The sequence below is a fragment of the Hemiscyllium ocellatum genome, chromosome 4, assembly GCF_020745735.1.
Source record: "Hemiscyllium ocellatum isolate sHemOce1 chromosome 4, sHemOce1.pat.X.cur, whole genome shotgun sequence".
Taxonomy (NCBI): domain Eukaryota; kingdom Metazoa; phylum Chordata; class Chondrichthyes; order Orectolobiformes; family Hemiscylliidae; genus Hemiscyllium; species Hemiscyllium ocellatum.
The window spans coordinates 129,889,539-129,911,971 of NC_083404.1; the positions used below are offsets into that span (position 1 = coordinate 129,889,539).

The 22,433-nt window shown below is 38.9% G+C and overlaps 1 protein-coding gene across 2 annotated transcripts in view; it reads right to left on the reverse strand.

Annotated features, from left to right (window-relative positions):
- Nucleotides 1-22,433, reverse strand: part of ldlrad4a (low density lipoprotein receptor class A domain containing 4a) — a 232,703-nt gene that overhangs the window by 109,659 nt on the left and 100,611 nt on the right. The window lies entirely within an intron of this gene.

Consider the following 22,433-nt stretch of genomic DNA (forward strand, 5'->3'; position numbering starts at 1 on the left):
AATAGAGGAAACAACAATGGTATGAGGCACAAGTTGGCTATGAAGGATTGGAGAAGGTTACTTAAAGGGATGATGGTGGAAAGAAAATAGCAGACATTCAAAGTGCATGGGTGAACTGCAAAATTGGTCATTCCTATCTGGAGCAAATGTAAAATGAGAAAAGTGGCCAAACCATGGCTTATAAAGGAGGTTCAATCCAAAGAAGCAGCATACAAATTGACCAGAAAAAAAAGACCTGAGGAATTGGAGCAGTTTAGAATTCAACAAAGGGAAGTCAAAAGGGACTGATTATGAAAGGGAAAATACACTAAAAGAATAAGCTTGAATGCAACATAAAAACTAATTGTAAAAGTTTTTATAGGTATGTGGAGAGAAAAGGATTGCTGAAGACAAATGTAGGTTCCTTACAGTCAGAAACAGGGGTATTTATAATAGGTGACAAAGAAACAGCTGACCAACAAAATACATAGGAGGTATTTCTGATGAAGGGCTTTTGCCCGAAATGTCGATTTCGCTGCTCCTTGGATGCTACCTGAACGGCTGTGCTCTTCCAGCACCACTAATCCAGAACAAAATACATAACTGGTTCTGAGTTCACAAAAGAGGACACAAATAACATAGTAGAAATGTTGGGGACAGGATTTATGGAGAGGGAGGAATTGAAAGAAATCGGTATTAGTAGAGAAATGGTGTTGGAGAAGCTGATGGGATTGAAGACTGAAAATCTCCAAGTACTTAAGGAAGTGGACCTTAAAATAATGGATGCAATAGTGGTCACCTTCCAAGAGACTATCGACTGAAACAGTTCTTAAAGTTCAGAAGGTGGTTAATAAGCAAACAGAAAAACAGAAATTATAGATCAGTCAACCTGACAAAGACAGTGAGAAAAATACAAGAACCCATTATAAAAGAATTAACAGTAGAGCACTTGAGAAACAGTGGCAGAATTAAATAGAGTCAGCATGGATTTATGAAAGGAAAATCATGCTGAACAAATGTACTGGAATTCTTTGAGGATGTAACAAGTAGAGTTGATGAGTGAGGGTCAGTGATATGATTTACTTGGACTTAAAGAAGACTTTTGACAAAGTCCCACATAAGAGATTAGTATCTGAAATTAAAGTACATGGGACTGGGGGTAGTGTATTGAGATGGATAGAAAATTGGTTGGCAGACAGGAAGCAAAGAGGAATAAACAGATCTTTTTTCAAATGGCAGGTAATTGCTAGTGAAGAAAATTCAATGCTATGACCCCAGCTATTCACGTCATGTATTAATGATTTAGATTAGGGAACAAAATGTAATATCTCCAAATTTGCAAATGACACAAAGTTGGGTTGGAGGATGAGTGTGAAGAGGATGCAGGGATACATCAGTATGATTTGGACAAGCTGCTTGACAAATGCATGAAAAATGTAGTATAATGGGGATAAATGTGAAGGCAGTTTATTATCTGAACAGCTATAAATTGAGAGAGAGGAATGTGTAACAAAACTTGGGTGTCTTCATCCACCAGTTGCTAAAGTATGCATGTGCAGCAGGGCAGTTAAAAAAAGACAAACTGAATGTTGGCCTTCATAGCAAAAAGTATTTGAACACAGAAGCAGTGATTTCTTGTTGCAATTACGCAGCACCTTGGTGAGACTATATCTGGAATACTGTGTAGTTTTGGTTTCCTTATCTGTAGAAGGATGTTATTGCTGTAGAGGTAGGTTATAGATCAGTGCAGGGTTTCGCGGATTAAGTCCTGGGATAGCAGGACTGACAAATGAGGAAAGGTTGAATCAGTTAGGATATTAGCTGGAATTCAGAAGAATATGGGGGATCCCATGAAAAGCTGTAAAATTCTAACAGAACTAGTCAGAGAAGATGTAGATAGGATGTTTGCAACAGATGGGGAGTCTAGAACCAAGGATACTAGACAAACAATTGGAACTGAAATTAGGAAAATGTCTTCATCCGGAGAGTGGAGAGCCTGTGAAATTCACTATCACAGAAAGCAGTTGAGGCCAATACATGTTTTCAAGAGTGGATACACTTGGGGCTAAAGGGTTCAAAGGACATGAGGTAAAGTGGGAATAGACTAATGAGTTGATCAGCTATGATCATAATGAATGGCAGAGCAGGCTCAAAGATCCAATTGCCTACCCTGCATCTATTTTCTATGTTTCTAACACTCTTGAATGCAGGCCATCAGGTCCTAGCAAATTGTCATTCATCCTATTAGTTTGCCAAATACTTTGTCCCTCATGATAAACACTGTTACAGGAGCTTTTCTCCCATAGCATCTTTTTTACCAATTAGCTTTGGGATGCATTTTTTGCTGTGAAAACTGATGCAAAATACTTGTTTAAATTATCTGCCACTTTCCTCTTCCCTGTTATTAATTCCGTGGCTGCATTTTCTAAGCATCTGTCACATTTTCTTTCTATACTTGTAAAAATTGTTGCTGTTTCAATATTTATTGCCAATTTACTTTCATAATATATTTTCTCCCACTTTATTGGCTTTTTAGCTATCCACTACTAGTTCCTAAAAAATCCTGTCCTCTAACCTACCACTAGGTTTTGTCAATTAGCCTCCCTTAGTTTTATTTTTGAATTGGGTATTCTCCTTGACCACCTCTGTTACATGCAGGTAATTCACCATTCTCATTGAGTGCTTCTTTTTGATTGGAACACATTTTTGCTGAGTTCTAAGAAATATGTGTTTAAATATCTGACATTGCTCAACCAGTCTATGCTAGCAAACAATTAACAAAAATTGCTGGAGAAACTCAGCAGATCTGGCAGCCTCTGAGGACAGAAAACCAAGTTAATATTTTGAGTCCAATGATCCATCAGAACATCTTTAGCCAATATGACCATCAGCTTTAGACAACTCTTTGGAACTCTGGCCTTTGAGGTGTGAGCAGTGGCTCTTTTTTTATTAGGAAAGAAAACAAACAAACTGATATTTATGAGGCCAGGCCTGAAAGATAATTGCAGGTTGATTCTTGTTTGAAGAATACTGTGGATGTTTCAGTTCCAGAATTTCATTATGCTCAAACAAATGCAAATGTTTCAATATTAAGAGGAACAATCACAGGGAGACCAATTCCAAGCAGCTTAACGAAGAGAATGTTGAAATAAAAAGAGAAACAAATGTTTGAAATAGTTTGGAAATTGTTTGTGACATTGAAGATTGTGGTTGCCAAAGGTACAAGAAGGAGATCCGATTGCTCTCCGGTTATCCTCCATTATCAACTTGTGGGAAGTTTGGAGAATAGAATTTCACATGTAAGTGTAAAGTGAATATTTCCCGGAGCCTACTGAAGGTTATTTGTATTGAATGGTGTCTTCAGAAACCAAGAAACAAGTGACATTACGGATCATGGAAGCTACTTAAGTGAAGTGGTCAATTTATCCCTGAACTTTGTCTGTTTTCTAAATGAATGTAGAGGCTAGAATCAAAGATTGGGTTTAAGTACAGACATTAATTACAATGTCTTGTTATACTGTCAAACAGTCATATAGCATGGAAACAGGCCCTTCTGTCCAACTAGCCCATGCTGAGCATACTCCCAAACTAAACTAGTCCCACCTGCCTGCTCTTGGCCCATATCCTTCCAAACCTTTCCTATGCATGTATTTCTCAAAATGTCTTTTAAGCATGTAATTGTACCCAAATCCACCACTTCCTCAGGAGGTTCATTCCACACATGAATCAGCCTCTGTGTAAAATATTTGCCCCTCATGTCTCCTCTGGCCTTAAAATTCCTAGGGAAAAGACAACTACCATTAACTCTATCTATATCCCTCATTATTTTATACACTTCTGTCAGATCACCTATTAACCTCCTACACTCAAGTTTAAAAGTCCCAGCCTATCCAGCCTTTCTTTATAACTCAAACCTACCATACCTAGCAACATTCTGGTAAATCTTTTCTGAACCCGCTCCAGCTCTATAATATTCTTCCTATAATTGGGTAATCAGAAAAGGACACATTATTCCAGAAGAGGCCTCACTAATGTCCTGTGCAACCTCAACATGACTTCCCAACTCATTTTCTCAAAGGACTGAACACTAAAGGCAAGTGTGCCAAATGCCTTTTTATTCACCCTGTCTATATATGTGACGCAAACTTCAAAGAATTATGTACTTGTACCCCTAGGTCCCTCTGTTCTACAACACTACCCAAGGCCCAAGCATTAATTGTTCAGGTCTACCTTTGTTTTTTGCTCTGCTAAAGCTATTACTATCAATAAATTTTTAATCCTCTTGTTTACCATCTGGTATGGTTATTCAAAAAGTCTGGTTAGGAACCATTGGGACAATTTGGAGGGTGTTTGATTTTATTGTGTTGTGAATACAGGGATAAGGAGAGTAATTCGATTTGGCTGGCTATCTTTGTATCATAACATTCTACAAATCTGACTTCCATGTTACCCTTGCCTGGTTGATTTGTCCAACTAACATGCAGATTAAACTCACCCATGACAATTGTAGTGCCTTCCTTACATGCCTCCATTATTTTCAAATTATGCTACAGTGAGACAACTCTTTATAAATCACTACCACTTGTAAATTTTTTTCTCCCTTACTATTCTTTATTTCATTCAAACTGATTTCACATCTATTCTACTTGTGTCACCACTTACCACTGCACTTATAGTACCTTTTATTTAAAAAGCTACACCACTTCCCTTTCCTTTTTTGTCTATTTCTCCACAAAATTTGATACCCTTCAATACTGAGTTTCAAGTCTTGGCCTCTCTGCAACCATGTCAGTGTAAGATCAAGTCATTATCATTCATTTCTGTCATTTATTATTGTCAACACATCAATTTTACAATTGCAGCATTCACTTGGTAAAGAACCTTAAGCTTTCATATTTTACATTATAATTATGCTAGTTCAAATTTCTGCTGTACTCTTTTGCACACATTTTTCACTACCATGCACTTTATTCTCTCATTTCTTCTTTTTTTTTAAACTTCCTTTCAGGTGAAGGCCCTCCCCCTACCTTCCACTAATTAGTTTAAATCTCTATCTATTATATGATTTGCCATAACTTTGGTCATAACATAGTTTAAAAGAATGCCCAAGCCAATTGTACAGATCTTCTCTTCCCCAGTACAGTGGTTGTGTCCCGTGAATCAAAACCCATTCTCACACATCCATCTTTCAGCCAAATTTTCACTTCTCTAATCTTTATTTGCACATGGTTTGGGTACTAATGTAGAGAATATTACTTTTTGTGGTTCAGTCTTTTAATTTAGCCCTAAGCTGTACTTAAATCCTTAGAAGAACTAGTGAAGAGGTTCTCTCAAGTGCATAACAGGACCTTTCCCTTCCACTCCAAGTTCCTCTCCAGCCCAGAAGAGATATCCTATACTTCAGCATTAGGTAGGCAGTAAAGACTTTGGAGCTCCATCTTTGCTGCATTTATTTCCCTAATTGTGCTATCTCTTATTACTACCACATATCTATTTTCTCCCCCAGCTTGAATGACACTCTGGACCATGGTATTGTAGTTAGTCAGCTCACTGTCCTTGCAGTGCACACCCTCACCCAACTGGGGGCAAGTACCTCATATTTACTGGACAAGAGCACAGGGCTCAGTCTCCTCCAAAGCTAAATTCTGGAATACTTCACTCACAGTTACACCCTTGCCACCTTTGCCACTGACTAAATTTAATATAATTAATCTAAGGGATGAGACTTGTTCAGAAACAGTGTTCTGATGCCTTTATCCCTCTCTGATATGTTGCAATTAGCACAGCTCAGGATCCATCTCATCAACGTTGAAGTTGCTCAAGCAGCTAAGGCTTGCTGATTTTTCCATTCCAGCAGCATCTACATCCGCAGGATCATAAACCACCATTTCCATCACCTCCTGTGGGATGTCTCCACAAGGCATGTACCCCTCCCCTCGTTTTATGAAGCTAACATACCTCACTCTTATTTTTTGAGAAGCTGCTGAATCCACTCTTGCTCTCCTGCCCTTTACACTGCTGTAGTCACTGAACTCTCTCAAGCTCTTTATGAAGCTGCTGTTCCCATAGACTCATCTTGTTTCAAAAGAACAGAGCTGCCTCCCTTTCACTTTTTTAGTGCTGGTGACTACATCCATGTCTTCCTCCCATTGTATTAAGTGTTGGTGACCATCTCCAGAACCTCTTCTCTCCCACTTGTGACACTGAGATATGTAAAGTTAAACTTTTTATTTGTTCATGGGATGTGGACATGTTTGTCACCATAGATCATACTGACATCCACTTACTGCAACAAATCATCTGCCCAACCATCACAATTCCATTTAACTAATTAATTTGGATGAAATATATTAAAAGGCAAATTTCTTAATCACACTTGTCAGCTTCAACCACGCCCCTGATTGTAGAAACAGTGTTCTGATACCTTTACCCCTCTCTGATATGTTGCAATTAGCACAGCTCAGGATCCATCTCATCAACGTTGAAATTCTCATTGCATTTGGTCAATCAAAAAAGACATGGAAGAAATACTCACTAATCATCTAACAATTTTCTTGTGATAAAACCAAGATTTGCTGATGCTGGAATTCTGAAACAAAAGCAGAAATTGCTGGAGAAACTCAGCAGGTCAGGCAGTATCTATGCAGAAAAAGGACAGTTAACATTTCAAGGTCAGTGACCTCTTCTTCACAGAGCTAAGAAAGAGATGTTTGTTACATTGAAGATAAGGGGGAGAAAGCAGTGAGATGATAGATGAAAATGAGAGAAACAACAGTTAGGGAGACAACAGGATGAATAATAGGAGAAAGAAAAGCTGATATTGGGAACTTACAAGAAGGTAAAAATGAGTTGGCTGTGCTGAAATGTCATGACAAGGCCTAGGATGTGAGGGCTGGGTAAAGGACATGGAAGAAGGCGTTTAAGTTCTAAAATTACTGAATTTGAACATTATTCAAATTATTATTCCTTCCCTCCCTTTATGAAGCTGATGTCCCCCATTCTCACTATTTGAGAAGCTACTGAATCCACTCTTTTTCTCCTGCTTTTTACAAAAACTGCTGCCTCTGCTCTCTCTCATGCTCTTTATGATGCTGCTGTCCCCACACTTTTACTTTGTTTCATAAACACATTGAGTTATCCTTTCTTTCACTCTTTTAGATGATTACATCCAGGTCTTCATCTGACTTGCTTTTTCAAATGCAGGTATCGGTCTCTGGAACCTCTTTCTTCTATCAGTGATACTAAGGTATGTAAAATTAAATTTTTTATTTATTCAGTGGACATCACTAGCTAGAGTAGCAAATATTTCCCTTCTCAAATTGCTCTAGAGATTTAGTAAGCTGCCTTCTTGAACCACTGCAAACTGGTGTAAGGGACCCACAGTGCCCACAGGGAGGGAATTCCAGAATTTTGACCCAAAGATACAGAACAAACAGCAATATAATTCTGAATCAAGATGGCATTGTGGCTTGGAGGAAAACTTGTAGGTTGTGGTGATATTCTATGTGGCGGAAGCTGTGGGTTTGCAAGGTGCTGAAGGAGTCTCGGTGACATACTGCAGTGAATTTATAATAGTACTCACTACAATCACTGTTCTTCCGTGGTGATGGTGGTTGATGGGCTGCCAATCAAATAAGATGTTTTAGAATTATAGAATCACACAGAACAGAAGAGATCCTTCAGCCCAAAATATCTATAATGCCAAAGCAACATTAAATCTATACTAGACCCACTTTCCAGTACTAGACCTGTAGCCTTGAATGGTATGACATTTCAATGCTCATCCAAGTTTTGTTTTACAGTGTGTGAGGTTACCCAACTCTACTTCTCTCAGGTAGTGCATTCCAGAACTCCACAATCATCTGGTGAAAAAAGATTTCCTCAAATCCCTGCTAAATTTACTGCTTTTCACCTTAAAATTATGCCACTTTGTTATTGACTCTTCATTGAGGGAAACAGCTGCTTTATATTCAGCATGGCCATGCCCCTCATAATATTATATACCTCAATTAGGTGCCGCTCAACCAACCTTGCTCCAAAGAAAACAGCCCAAGCTTACCCACTCTCTCTTTATAGCTAAAATACTCCATCCCAGGCCTTGCCCTGAAGGAGTTGACCATGAGTGGTTTTGGAGCTGTACCATCCAGGAAAGTGGAGAGCATTTTATCACAGTACTGACTTGTGCCTTGTTGATGGCAGACACACACTGAGGAACAATTACCACAATGGAAAAGATAAATCCAGATTCTTGTTCAAATTAAATTGCTAGAGGCATTATTGATCTACTATGAAATGGAAAAATTAGAACTAATTAAAATCTATGCATGTAATTAATTTCCAGGTAGCATAATGAACGCTAAAATCCAGATCCATTTAAAGAACCGGATGTTGCAATTAGGAGCTTTTTCCGTTTGTTATTGGGACATGAGCTTGTTCAACCCTAATTGTCTTTGACAATGTAATGGTAAGCATCTACTGAACCGCTGCAGTCCATGCGAAGTAGGTACACACACAACTCTGTTATTTAAAAGGGAGACATGTTGCCCAATCATTTCATGTTGCACACATCAGGGCAATCGCATGAATGCCAAATGTCAAATGATTATGCAAAATGTCTATAGTTAGATATGTTACTGTGACTGGGCAACATTTACTGAGCATTCCTGAGTGCATCAATAGTTATGATAATAACCAATAAAAGATTATCAGTTGAGCTGTTAATGTGGCTGATTTAAACTTGCTCAGCGCAATATAATTTCAGATGCAAGGACTCATTTTCTGGAAAAAAATTCAAGTCTTGCATCTTTTATGAATTATCCAGAAACTTGAGGAGCATATAGTTGCTTGTTGTTTTCTCCACAGCAAAGACTCTGCTAAGTAGAGTCTATGAGCCAAACAACTAGCAAAGGTTTTTCCCCTCTAATAAATTATTGTGATCATTTGAAATTTGGCATTCCTACATTTGTCCTGATGAGTGCAAGGTGTAAAGCTCATGCAACATGTCTCTCCTTTCTATGTTATTCAAGCTTTATACTATTAAGTATCAATGTTATTAGGAAGGAATTTTCAGAATTCTGACCCACCAACAAGGAAAAAACAGCGATACAGTTGCAATAGCATGTATTCATGTGTGTCACTTGGAAGAGAAATTGCATATGGTGAAGCTCCCATGCTCTGCAGAAATGTAAATTTCCTTCCCTTAAGGGTATCACTAAGCAAAATGCATTTTAAGACAACAAACAACTTTTTGTGGTCACTTTGTTGAATTGAATTTAAATTCAACCAGTTGGTATGGTGAGATTTGAACCATCATTCCCAGAGATTTCATCTGGACCTCTTGATTACGAGGTGAGTGACTTCAATGGTTATTCACAAGAGTGGCTCAAGTGCACTGCCACTGACTGAGTTAACCGAAGTCTGGCCTTCACCAATACTGAAAATGTTGCTGGAAAAGCGCAGCAGGTCAGGCACCATCCAAGGAACAGGAAATTCAACGTTTCGGGCATAAGCCCTTCATCAGGAAGGAAGAGAGCTTCTTCAAGAAAGGCATCCTTGCAAGAGGATTCGCAGTAGGTTAAAATCTTCGAGGAGAAAGTGAGGTCTGCAGATGCTGAAGATCAGAGCTGAAAATGTGTTGCTGGAAAAGGATTCCTGATGAAGGGCTTATGCCCGAAACGTCGAATTTCCTGTTCCTTGGATGCTGCCTGACCTGCTGCGCTTTTCCAGCAACACATTTTCAGCTCTAATCTCCAGCATCTGCAGACCTCACTTTCTCCTTCACCAATACACCTATCACAGTTTTTATTTTGTCCATAGTTAGCCTTGGTAGTGACCATTGGACAGTCCTTCCGGAGACAAAGTTCAGTTTCCTCATTGATGGTAGGTGTTCATTATGTTCTGTAGGACTACCACTATGTTAATCAAATGTGGGATAACTTCAGAACAATCTGGATATCCAGGAGGAGTTGTGGTCCATTAGCATTAGCACCTGGAATTTCACAGCCTGGCATATTCTTCAGACATGGATTGACAGGCAGTAAGTCACATTTGTGCCACCCAAGTACCAGGCAAAGACTATTTCCAACAAAAAAAACGATTGAACCATCTCTAGGCTCTGTCCTGCTCTTAGAACCACAATATTTATATGGCTGGTACAGTTCAGTTACTGGTCAATTGTAACCTTTAATGATACTGATACTACTAGATTCAGTGATGGCAATATAATTGAACGCTAAGGGCCAATTAGTAGATTCTCTCATCTTGAATGCTAGTCATTACCTGGCACATGTGTGCTGCAAATCTAACCTAATATCTCCTTCTGCAGCCCTTATTCTGTTTTATAATGCACCTGTGAAACATCTTGAAGTTTTCCATTACCTTAAAGGCATTATATATAGATTGTTGTAATTTTCACAGCTGAGCCATGAAAGAAAGCACCTTGATTCACCAAGGGAATCAGGATAAAGATGGGACACATTCATGCCATATTCAAGATCTAAAACGTGGAAGGAAAGGCCCATGGATGTTTCCTGGAAGTCAGCAAAAATACTCTCACTGTTCTCAGTCCAAAATAAACTTAAACAAAACCTCATGTTCAGGTCTTGTTCTGGAAGCTCTCTGTTTGTCACCAGGTTTCATGGGGTGGGTACACTCCTGAATAGCCACAATCAGTATTGTTACCAGAAAGAACTTGATCAATTTGTAGATTACATAAATTACAGTCAAAGTCAATAAAGTTATCATGCTTATATCTCTAACCCAGAACTAAATAATACAGAATTTCAAACTGCAATGACTATTGACTTCTTTTATGAAACTGAGGGCATTTTCTAGAGTTTAAATATCTACATTGATTGGTATTTGATTATAAAACAAAATGTCCTTACTTTTCCAGTTATCTCAGCCAACATATGCCCTCAGAGACCACCATTTCACAAGGGCACAGTCTGTCTAGACAGTATTCATGATCCTTTTGCCTTGTTCAGTCAGGATGATGACAAACACTATTAGAATTCAAAGGCTTTTGGTGTTCCAGTCAGTAATCCCACGCTGAAAATTACTATCATTGTTAAAGCTCTTGAAAAAGCATCATCTATTTCATTAACATCCGCACTAGGCTGCTAAATATTTAATGAAGTTGATAAATTTCAGCTATATTGAAGCAGAATGCAACTGAATTTATTCAGCTATCTCTTCCAGCTTTAAAAAAATGTCCTATCCCAGTATTGAAAGTGAAATAAGCAACTGAGAAAATATTAAATATATTCTTTAATATGAAATAAAGAAAGAAATAGCTTGTGTTTCTAGTTTAGGTTTGAGCCAAGGCTGTGATGATGTTAAGGAGTACACTGGTGGTATGCAAACTGGGCATCAGTTGCTAAACAGATTAGATTAGATTACTTACAGTGTGGAAACAGGCCCTTCGGCCCAACAAGTCCACACCCCCCACCGACCCGCCGAAGCGCAACCCACCCATACCCCTATATTTACCTCTTACCTAACACCCGCACATCTTTGGACTGTGGGAGGAAAACGGAGCACTCGGAGGAAACCCACGCAGACACGGGGAGAACATGCAAACTCCACACAGTCAGTCGCCTGAGGCGGGAATTGAACCCGGGTCTCTGGCGCTGTGAGGCAGCAGTGCTAACCACTGTGCCACCATGCCACCCAGATGTTGCTGGATAGCACAGCTGTTGGCATCTTTCATCACGTTACTGATGATTGACAGTAGACCAATGGTTTGGTAATTTCTTGGGTTGAATTTGACCTGTTTGTGTGTATAGAATATACCAGGGCAATTGTCAGGTAGATATCTTGGTTGTGCCCTTTTATTAAATGAGGAATAAATATTGGTCAGGACACGGAGGGAAATATCCCCTGTTGTTCTTCAAAATATTTTAAGAGATCTATTACCTTCCCAAGTGAGCAGAGGAGACTTCAGTTTAACATCACATTGTCCAGCAGTTCAAGTGTCCTTCTGGAGTGCTAACATTGATTATTCAACAAACTGTTGGAAATGGGCTTGAACCCTCAACCTTCTAGTGAATTTATCAAGAATTAAACTAACATAATCTAGTTTCTACACCACATCTTACAAAAAATCATGCCATGGACAACATTGTCTGGAATTTGTTTGGAGTATGCAGACAATTTGTTGAAATTTGTGGGGTCCCTTCATTTTTTGTAATACAGCCATGGCATACTTGATAAAATACAGGAAGGGACTTGTCCATGGCTTGCACAAAAGCTTTTGTATCAATTATAAGCACATGAAATGAAGATTAGATAAAACATTGCTGAAGAGGATTTGTTACACAGCACAATTGAGAAAATGTGCTTATACATTTACTAGTTTGTGGTCAGTTGAATGCCTGGTTAATAGGAAACAGTGTCACAATGTCTAAGGTTAGAGCTACAACAGCAGCAAATGCAAACTGAAACTATCTGGAATGATTTTTAAACTGATTATTTCAAGGCATACAGACATTGCTGGCTCAGCCAGCATTGAAGGCACATCTCTAATTGCCATTGGGAAGGTGGTGGTATGGCAGTGTTCTTTAACTGCTGCAGTTTGAGTAGCCTAGGTACAACCAGAAGTGCTGTTAGGAAAGGAGTTTACAGGACTTTGACCCAGTGATGGTGATGTTGTTCCAAGTCAGGGTGGTGCATAGGCTTGGAGGGAGATTTGCGAGTATTCATTCTCACAGCAAAGTCTCCAAACTTTTTAAGCACAAGAACACTTTGAATTTAAGTGCAACCCAGGATTTATCCCTAAGAAAATGCAGAACAGTTTATTTTCAGTGCTATATAAATCTAAATCTAAGTGCATGTAATTATTCATTGCATCCCCTACTCACAGAGTATCAGAGTGAGCCCTAAGACTTCACATTACATCGAATATTGAACAGTACAGCATAGGAACAAGTCCTTTGGCCCACCATGTCTCTGCTGACCATGATGTCATTCTAAATTATCCTCACCAATTGAGCATTTTTCATATCCCTCTATTCCCTGTCTGTTTTATGTGCCTGTCGAAATGCTGCCTAAAAGTTTCTAATGTATCTGCCTTTAACCATCTGTCAATCTCTGTTGTATTTGGAGATTGCTAGCCGTATACAGTCCTTCAAATGGATAAGATCTTAGTATAGAGAAGCAGAAGGCGGCCATTCAGCCCATTGTTTATTGAAGGGTGGAGCAGATCCAATGTCTGATAATCTTCAACTGGCAGAATATTTCTGCCATTTCCCCATGGCCCTTGACTCCCTTCCTTATTAAAAATCTATCTCAGCCTTCAAGCCCTCTGTAATAAAGATTTTGACAATGTCACAAACCTCAGAGAAGAAATTCATTCTCATTTGGAACTCCGTTGTGAAACTATGCCACCTGGTACTAGACTCACACAAAGGGAAACAACCTATCCCCATTTACCTTGTCAAGTGCTCTGCGAATCTTCTACATTTTCAATAAGGTCGACTATCATTCTTCCATATTCCAATGGATACACGCCCAATATATTCAAACTCTCCTCCAAACCTGGCTGAGTGAACTTTCTATGGACTGGCTCCAATGTCAGTAATTTTTTCCTTAGATAAGGGGCCCTAAGTTGTTCCTGTTATTCTAGGTGCAGTTTGACTAATGGCTTATAGTTTTATATTCAATTCCTTTTGATATAAAGGCCAACATTTCATTTGTCATCCCTAATATCCGCTGACCTTGGATGCTAGCTTTCTGTGAATCATGGATGAGGACTCTGAAGTCTCTCTCTTACGTAGCTTTCCGCAGTCTTTCAAATCCTCTATTCTTCCTGTCAAAGTGCATGATCTGACATTTCCCCCATTATTATCTACTGAGGTTTGCCCACTCATATAATCTGTACCTATTCCTCTGTAGACTCTGTGTCACCACTTACCTTCACATCTATTTTGTAATATCCACCATCAGGCTATAGCACATGCAATTTTCTCATCCAAGTCACTTATATATTTTGTAAATTACTGTAGCCTAGCAATGATGCCTAGTTATTGGTTGCCATCCATCCCATCTCTATCTTCTATTCCTCGCTATAAGGTAACATATACAACCTCCAACACCATAGGCTTTTCTCTTATTAAGTAGCCTAATATCTGGCACCTTGTCAAACACTTTGTGAAAATCCAAATATATTACATCAAAATGTATTATCTATCCTGTTGTTACATCTTTAAAGAATTCTAATATATCAGTCAGGCATTATATCCATGAAGCCATGATACTGTTTTATCATATTATGCACGTTATTACATCCTTTACAATATACTCTAGCATTTTCCCAATAAGAGATGTTAAGCTAACTGGTCTAGAGTTACATTTTGTTTGTAAATTTCACTTTTCAAATAAAGGTGCTACATTAGCAATTTTCTAATCCTCTGGGACTTTCAAGAATCTCAGGATTCCTGGAAAACATCTCTACCATTGCATCCACTATCTCTGTGGCTACTTCTTTTAATATCATAGGATGTGCCCCATCAGGTCCTGGGGAGTTATCAGTCTTCATCCTTGGTATGTTTTCTCCAATGATAGTTATTGTATTTATTTTGCCACCTCCTTTTGCCTGTCGAATATTTAACAATTTTGGAATGCTATTTGTGCCTTCTACTATGACATCTGATGCTAAGTTTTTCTTCAACTCCTCTATCATTTTCTTGTTCCCCATTATTATTTCCTCACCCTCATTCTCTAAGTGGGCTATGTTCACTTTGGCTTCGTTCTTTTCATATCTTGAAAGATGATCTTGCTGTCCGCCTTGGTATTACTTGTAAGTATACCATCAAAGTTTAATTTCTCCCTCTTTACTTTGTTGATTATCGAAAAATCTTTTCAGGACCAATTAACCAGGGATTAACCATGTCACTTCAGCAGGAAAGATTATTTCACCATAGCCAACCTCGAGTTGGTTAAGAAAGGGCTTAAACGAGTGAAGCTAAAGGATTCTTTCTTGAACCAAGTTTGCAATCATAACAACTTTTATTACATGAGAAAAGTCCACGGTAATTGACAAATGAGGGGAAATCAGGATTACTTCTTCAAAATACAACAAAGCCCACATTTGCAGCAATTATAGCTGGTGCATTATCAGCTGTAACAGAAATCAGTTTCTTGATTGGAATGTTTTTCTCAAGCATAAATCTTTTGAATTTATTGTAGATATTCTAGTTTCTTGTGCTCTCTAAGAGACAGAAGGTTGAGAAGATCCTCTTTAGTTGATGCATCCTTAAAAACCATACACACAAAACTAATCAGCCGGCTGTGCCAGTCATTTTGATGAATTCATTGAACTCAGTGAGAAGCATTCTCAGTCCTTCAATTCCTGCTAGTTGCTCAAAAATGTCTGTTGATAAAGATTCCACTCATCTTGCTACTATGGACATGCTCTGGATTGCCGTTATTATTTCTTCTTTGTTTTTAAAGCTTTGGAAAAAGAGTCAGCAACCAAAGTCATTGCCACCATTTAAGAATTATTTCTTGTGTTTGGCCAGAAGATGGCAAATGTAAAATTATGCTTCAATACAGGCCTTACCTTCTGCTGCTTGTTTAGAAAAGAAAGGTGAGCTTTTAAAATGGCTTTTGGTTGATCAACTTTCTTTGTCTGAAATACTGTGTTCAAGGGAAATCTGTTCTTGAATTTACTGTGCATAATTGTGCAGTTTGTTGTGCCACATTTCCCTTTTTACTTATTGGCATACTTGGGTGATAAGTGAGTAAAACTTTTACAGTTTTGAATAGAAACTTGTTTTCCCATTTTGCATGGAAGTGGTACATTTTTGATTTCTGTTTGATCACTCGCAAGGGATGTATTTTTAGCCATAAAGAAATCAAGGTAGCACTAATTATTCATTCACAACTGAGAGGGGTTAGAGCAGTGAATTACAAATGATAAACAACTACATGTAAAGGCTTTTGTTAACAAGTTTTAAAATTGGTTGAACTCAAACATAAATTCTGCACTTGCAACCAAATGTGAGTTTAAATGCTGCCTTCCCCTGCACTCATTTTGCTTTGTGCTTTGTGACATCAATCTGCCAATGGTCATGCTGCAAGTGAACTCCTGGATCTACAAATCCTGATCATCTAGAATGTTATTGGCTGCTTTTGATTTTGGAGGCAGGGGAAGTCACTTCTGTGGTTGAGGTTTGTTTCTGGAGATCTAGGTCAGCTTCCATTGCTCAGATACTGGATGTGGGGCACAACTGCTTTCTCCATTATTTTTCCTCACCCCAGTGCATAGCACTGGCTTCCTTAACTGGAAGTTTTGCAGTGGCATGACAATGTAAGAATGCAGGCAGTGTTTGATTAATTGAGACTGCGGTTGACTGTCAGAAACTTTGTAGTTGACCAGATGATCACAATCTACAGGAGTGAGATCACAGTTCAGGTGGGTTGCAGATTTGGAAGATGCTGTTAAAAGACATTACAGGAATATAAGAGCATGTGTAGGCCTTTCAGCCCCTCAAACCTGTAAGTAGATTTCATTCAATAAAATCATGGCTGATCTGTAGCCTAACTCCATAAATCTGCTTTAGCCCATATCCCTTTATTTAACAAAAAAAAATCTATCTCAGATTTAAAATTAATAACTGATCCTGTATCTACTACCATTTGTGGAAGAGGATTCCAAACGTCTACTATCCTTTGAATGCAGACATGCTTCCGAACATCTCTGCTGAATGGTCTGACCCCAATTTTTAAATAATAACCCTAGTTCTCAAATCTTCAACCAATGGAAATATTTTACTACTCTGTCATTTCCTGTAATTACCTTGAAGACGTCCATAAGTCAATGAAATATAGGAGCAGAAATTAGACCAATCAGCTCATCGAATCTGCTCTGCCATTCAATTATGGCTGATAAGTTTCTCAACCACTTTCTCCTGCTTTCTCCCTGTAACCCTTGATCCCCTTGACAATCAAGAACCTATCTATCTCAGTCCTAAATATTCTCAATGGCCCAGCCTCCACAGCCTTCTGTGGCAGTGAATTCCACAGCTTCACCACCTATGTTGTACTCCCTCCTATGCCAATATATCCTTCAAAAAAGATGGTGCCTAAATCTGTTCACATATATGGGGTCTCACGAGGGTTTTGGATATCTGCCGTGTAACGTCTGCATCCTTGTACTTCAGTCCTCTAAAGGTCAGCATTCCATTCGCCATAATTTTGCCCATTCATCTAGTCTGTCGGTATCCCTTTGTAATTTTATGTTATCATTGCACACTGCTGTCACTATCGGTCAAATTTACAGCTTCTAAACTGTTCTTGTAGCCACAATACATATATAAGGCTGGTCAAATTCAATTTATGGTCAACGATAAACCTCAGGATGATAATATTGTGAGCTTTTCATGATGCGGTTCTCACATCTTTTGATTTTAATGATCAGTCTAGAGATCTAACTATACTGTCACTTTCATATACTGCCAGGAAACACTTGGCTCCACAATGAAAGTGGTAGGATAAGGCAGTATACGATACTCATACTGGAGCAGAGAGATCTTTTTGTTGCCTGCAATGGGCATACCCATTCATCCTTCTGAACTGAATCAGAAAATGTAGATACAATTTGGCAACTAAATTGTTGGAGTTGCTTCTATTATAATTAGATGTTTTGTATATCTTGCAAGCAGACTTCAGGAAGGTTGAAATTATTCTGGTGCAAAGAAACTCTTGAGACTAAAATGATTGCTTTTGGAAGATTCTACTTGGAAGTTAGGTGTGCAAAGACACAAATACATATATTTGTTATGCATTTATCTAGTATATTTGATACTGCAAAACATCCAACAGCAATTTACAAGAGCAGTATCAAAGATTTGGCAGAAGGCCAAAAAGCGTTATTAAGGCAAGCATTCAACACTTGGTTTTATGGAGAATCCTAAAGAACACAAGAGGTGTACAGAATCTTAAGGGGGGGAATTAGAGTAGATTAGAATCACAGTGAAGAATGTTCAAAAGACCACAACTGGAGGAATGCATAGGCATTGGAAGTGGCAGAAATTAGATTAATACAAAACCATAGAGGAATTCAAACATAAGACTGAATTCTTTAAAATTTAGATATTGCAAATTGGGATCCAATATAGAAGAATAGAATACAAAAGTCTTTACTATCACATATACTGAATAAGTATAATGAAAGGTTTACACATTGCCAATTACAGTGCCGACTTAGATTCAAATGTACCTAGGGACAGCTTATTTAGTTAAAAGATCTTAGACAACAGAGAAATAAAATGTCTAGTATTACAGAAATAAAAGTTCAGTACACGGCACGGTGGCACAGTGGTTAGCACTGCTGCCTCACAGCACCAGGGACCTGGGTTCGATTCCCGCCTCAGGCGACTGACTGTGTGGAGTTTGCACGTTCTCCCCGTGTCTGCGTGGGTTTCCTCCGGGTGCTCCGGTTTCCTCCCACAGTCCAAAGATGTGCGGGTCAGGTGAATTGGCCATGCTAAATTGCCCGTAGTGTTAGGTAAGGGGTATATGTAGGGGTATGGGTGGGTTGTCGCTTCGGCGGGTCGGTGTGGACTTGTTGGGCCGAAGGGCCTGTTTCCACACTGTAAGTAATCTAAAAAAAAACTATGCTGCGACCTAGCTTCCAGTCCACACCGGGCCCTGGCTACACACTGCACTGGTGACATGCCATGCCAGGAGACTAATATGGAAGGCCGGAAGGTCAACACACTAGTTTGGGAGGCGGTTGCAGGAGGCCAGGAGTTTGCCATACTGGGACGTTGCTACATCAGGCCAGGAGCCCGCTGTGCCACACTGGGAATCGTCACTCACTGGAGGCTGGGAATTGTCGCACTCCAGACGCCAGGACTTGAAAAGAGGTAAGGAAAGGAGAAGGAAAAATGCACCAAGAGGAACAAAAAGGGAAGAAAAAGCAGAAAAGAGGAGGAAGAACAACAGGTGGAGTAGGGCTGATGTGTCCTCCTCCATCACCATCCTGCACAAGGAGAATATAGGCCAGCAAGTATAAAGGTAATAGGTGAACAAAGCTTGGTTTGAATGATGGTTCGGAATGAGCTGAGGCACGAGTGAAGTCAAGTTATTTTTACTATTCATTCAAGGGATGAGGGTGTTGCTGTCTGGGCCAGCATTTATTGCCCATCCCTAATTGCCCAGAGGGCAGTTAAGAGTCAACCACATTGCTGTGGGTCTGGAGTCACACGTAGACCAGACCTGATAAGGATGGCAGTTTCCTTCCCTAAAGGGCATTAAGTTCACAAAGTGAACCAGAGGAGTTTTTCTGACAACCAATAAAGCATTGATGGTCATCATTAGAATCCTAATTTTGTATTTGTTTTTTATTGAATTCAAATTTCACCATCTACTGCAATGGAATTTGAACCTGGGTCCTCAGAACATTACCTGGCTCTCTGGATTAGTAGTCTAGTGATAATACCATTAGGGAAATGCTTCCCACTTTTTCCACAGAAATGGAAAGAGATAGTCATAGTGATTACACAGGGATAAGGAATGGTGAGGGGGATTGGTGCAGGCTTAAACCAAAACAGAAAACAATAGCTCCCAATATTCAATTTCATCCAGTACTGCAGGTCAGATAAACTGTGTCATAATTTAGCAATGCATAAATCAAGAGAAATAATATTGTGGAAGATCTGGGTTTTGTTAGTGTACGTGTGAAAACTTCTGTTCTTGTTGATGATGTGGTCAAGGAACAGCATGTAATCAGATTTAGGAGGGGACCCAGGATAGATCCTTGTGGAATGGTGTGGGAATGGGGAGAACCATTCCAAACGATTCTCAAATATCCAATAAAAGTGGGCCATGATGTTGTTTTATTCATTCATGGGATGTGAGCATGAGTGGTTAGTTCAGCACTTACTGTCCATTCCTAATTGCCCAGAAGTCAGTTAAGAGCTAACCACATTGCTGTGGGTCCGGAGCCACATAGGCCAGAACAGGATGGCAGATTTCCTTCCCTGAAGGACTCAAATGGGTTTTTCCTCAAAAATTGACAAAGGTTTTATGGACATAATTAGACTCTTAATTACAGATTTTTCTTGAATTCAAACTTTACCATCTGTCCTAATTGGATTTGTATTCAGGTTCCCAGAATATTGCCTCTAATGTCTCTCCAATTCATACTCAGAACAAAATGAATCAAATATACATAGCAATTTTCACAGATCACGGATCTTCATAAATGTTTTCTTGCTCATAAACATGGTTTTGAAGTCTGAAAACCCAGGCTTGCACACATGACTGTCCCATAAATGGCAATATTTAGATGATCTGTTTTAGTAATGTTGCTCAAAGTTCAAATGCTAGTCCATCCCATTTTGAAGCAAGGGTAGAAGTTTAGGGGTGCATTGACTATAATCTTTCAGTCGTCCCTGAACCCGGTAAGATACCAGAAGAATGGAGAACTACAAACATCATGACATTATTCAAGCAAGGCTGGAAGGGCAACTCCAGCAATTATAAACTAATGAGTTTAACTTTGGTGTGGGGAAGCTTATCAAAACAAAATTTGGGATTGAATTAGTAGTCATATGGAAAAACAGTAGTTGATTAGGATGAGTCAGCACAGATTTCGAAAGGGGAAATCATGTTCCATAAACTTCCTAGAGTTTTTTTTTAATGAAGAAGTGATTGAAAGGCTCAATGAGGTTAATGCTGTCAGTATGGTCTATGTGGATTTCCAGGAGGCATTTGATACAGTGTCACAGAACAGATTTGAGGAAAGTTATAGTGCACGCTATAAAAGTGACAGTAACAACATGAATACAAAATTGGCTGAGAATTAGGAAACAGAACACAATGGTCAATTAATACTTTTTGGCAGGAGAAAGGCTTCAAGTGGAGTTCTCCATGGGTCGATCTTGGCACCCTTGTATTTCTTGATATACATCAATGAGCTGGATTTTGGTATGCAGGGGACAGTTTCAAAATTTGCAGATGACATGAAATTTGAAGAATTGTAAACTATGAAGGGGACTATGTAGAAGTTCAAAAGGACACTGACAAGTTGGTGGAATGGGCATAATGGTGACTGCTGAGGTTCAATGCAGAGATATAGGAGATTTTAGTGAGAAGAACATTGAAATAAACATAAAATAGGGGTACATTTCTAACTGGAGTGCAGGAGGGACCCAGATGTATACATGCACAGATCATTGATCATTGATGGAGGCAGGACAGATGGAGAGAGCAGTTAATAAAGCATACAATGCCCTTGCTTTTATTAATGGGGCATAAAGTACAAGAGAAAAGAACTGATGTTGGACTTGTTAGATATCAGCTGGAGTATTCCACACAATTGTAGGTGCCACGTTACAAGAAAGATGTGAATGCACTGGGGAAAGAGTGCAGAAGCGATTTACAAGAATGGCTGCAGGAATGAGAAATTTCAGCTATGAGAATAAATTGAAGCATTTGGGATTATTTCCCTTGGAGAGAAGGCAGAGAAGAAATCACAAGAGGGCTAGATAGAGTACTTAAGGAAAAGCTGTTTCCACCCATGAAAGGAACAAAAATGAGAAAGCATAGATTTAAAGTGCATACAAATGAAGCAAGGGTGACATGAGAAAAAATAAACCTTTTCATTCAGTTAGTTATTAGAGTATGAAATGCACTACCTGGAAGTATGATGGAGGAAGGTTCAGTTGCGGCATTCGAAATGGCATTGATGATTATCTGGATAGAAACGGTGTGCAAGGACATGGGGAAAAGCAGGAAATTGGGACTAGGTAATGATGCTTGCAGGTAATGTTTTGCATTTTAAAAACTGCTTTGCTCAAAACAGTAGTTATTGCAACTGAACATTAATACAGCACCTAACAAAGTATGTGCAATTACCATGCATATTTACATTAAAAAAAACCCTTTTCCCATGAGAAGTGAAGTTGACTTATGAAAAGATGCAATCCTCCCCAAGTTTGTCTCTTTAGCAAAAATTCCTCCAAAAACAGTTAATTTTTAATATATTCCTGTGGTTACTTGGTTCATGTCCTCCAGCTCTGTTGTACTGATTGTTTATTCTTAACAGTTTCAAATGACTTATACGCACCCACAGTGTGGAAGCATTACAGCATGATTTCACTTGATCACAGCATATAGCAATGTCAAAACTGTTTACAAAGAATTCCTTTGATCAATATTACTAATGAGATTAAACTTACTCTTTAACTTAGCCTTGCTAGGTATAGAGAAGACAAAATATTCATGAGCACATATACAATGTTGCTACTCACAATGGTAAAAAAAATCTCAAACAGGAAGACAAAATTATTAACAGAAGCTAGGACTGTTATCAGGAAGTGTCACCATTAAAAGTGACAGCGCAGGTGATAAAAATGCAATAAACAAAATGAAATGGAATCGAAATACATATTTGTGGATATCAGTTGACAGAAGCTGATGAATTTCATGTGACACAAGTTTTATCC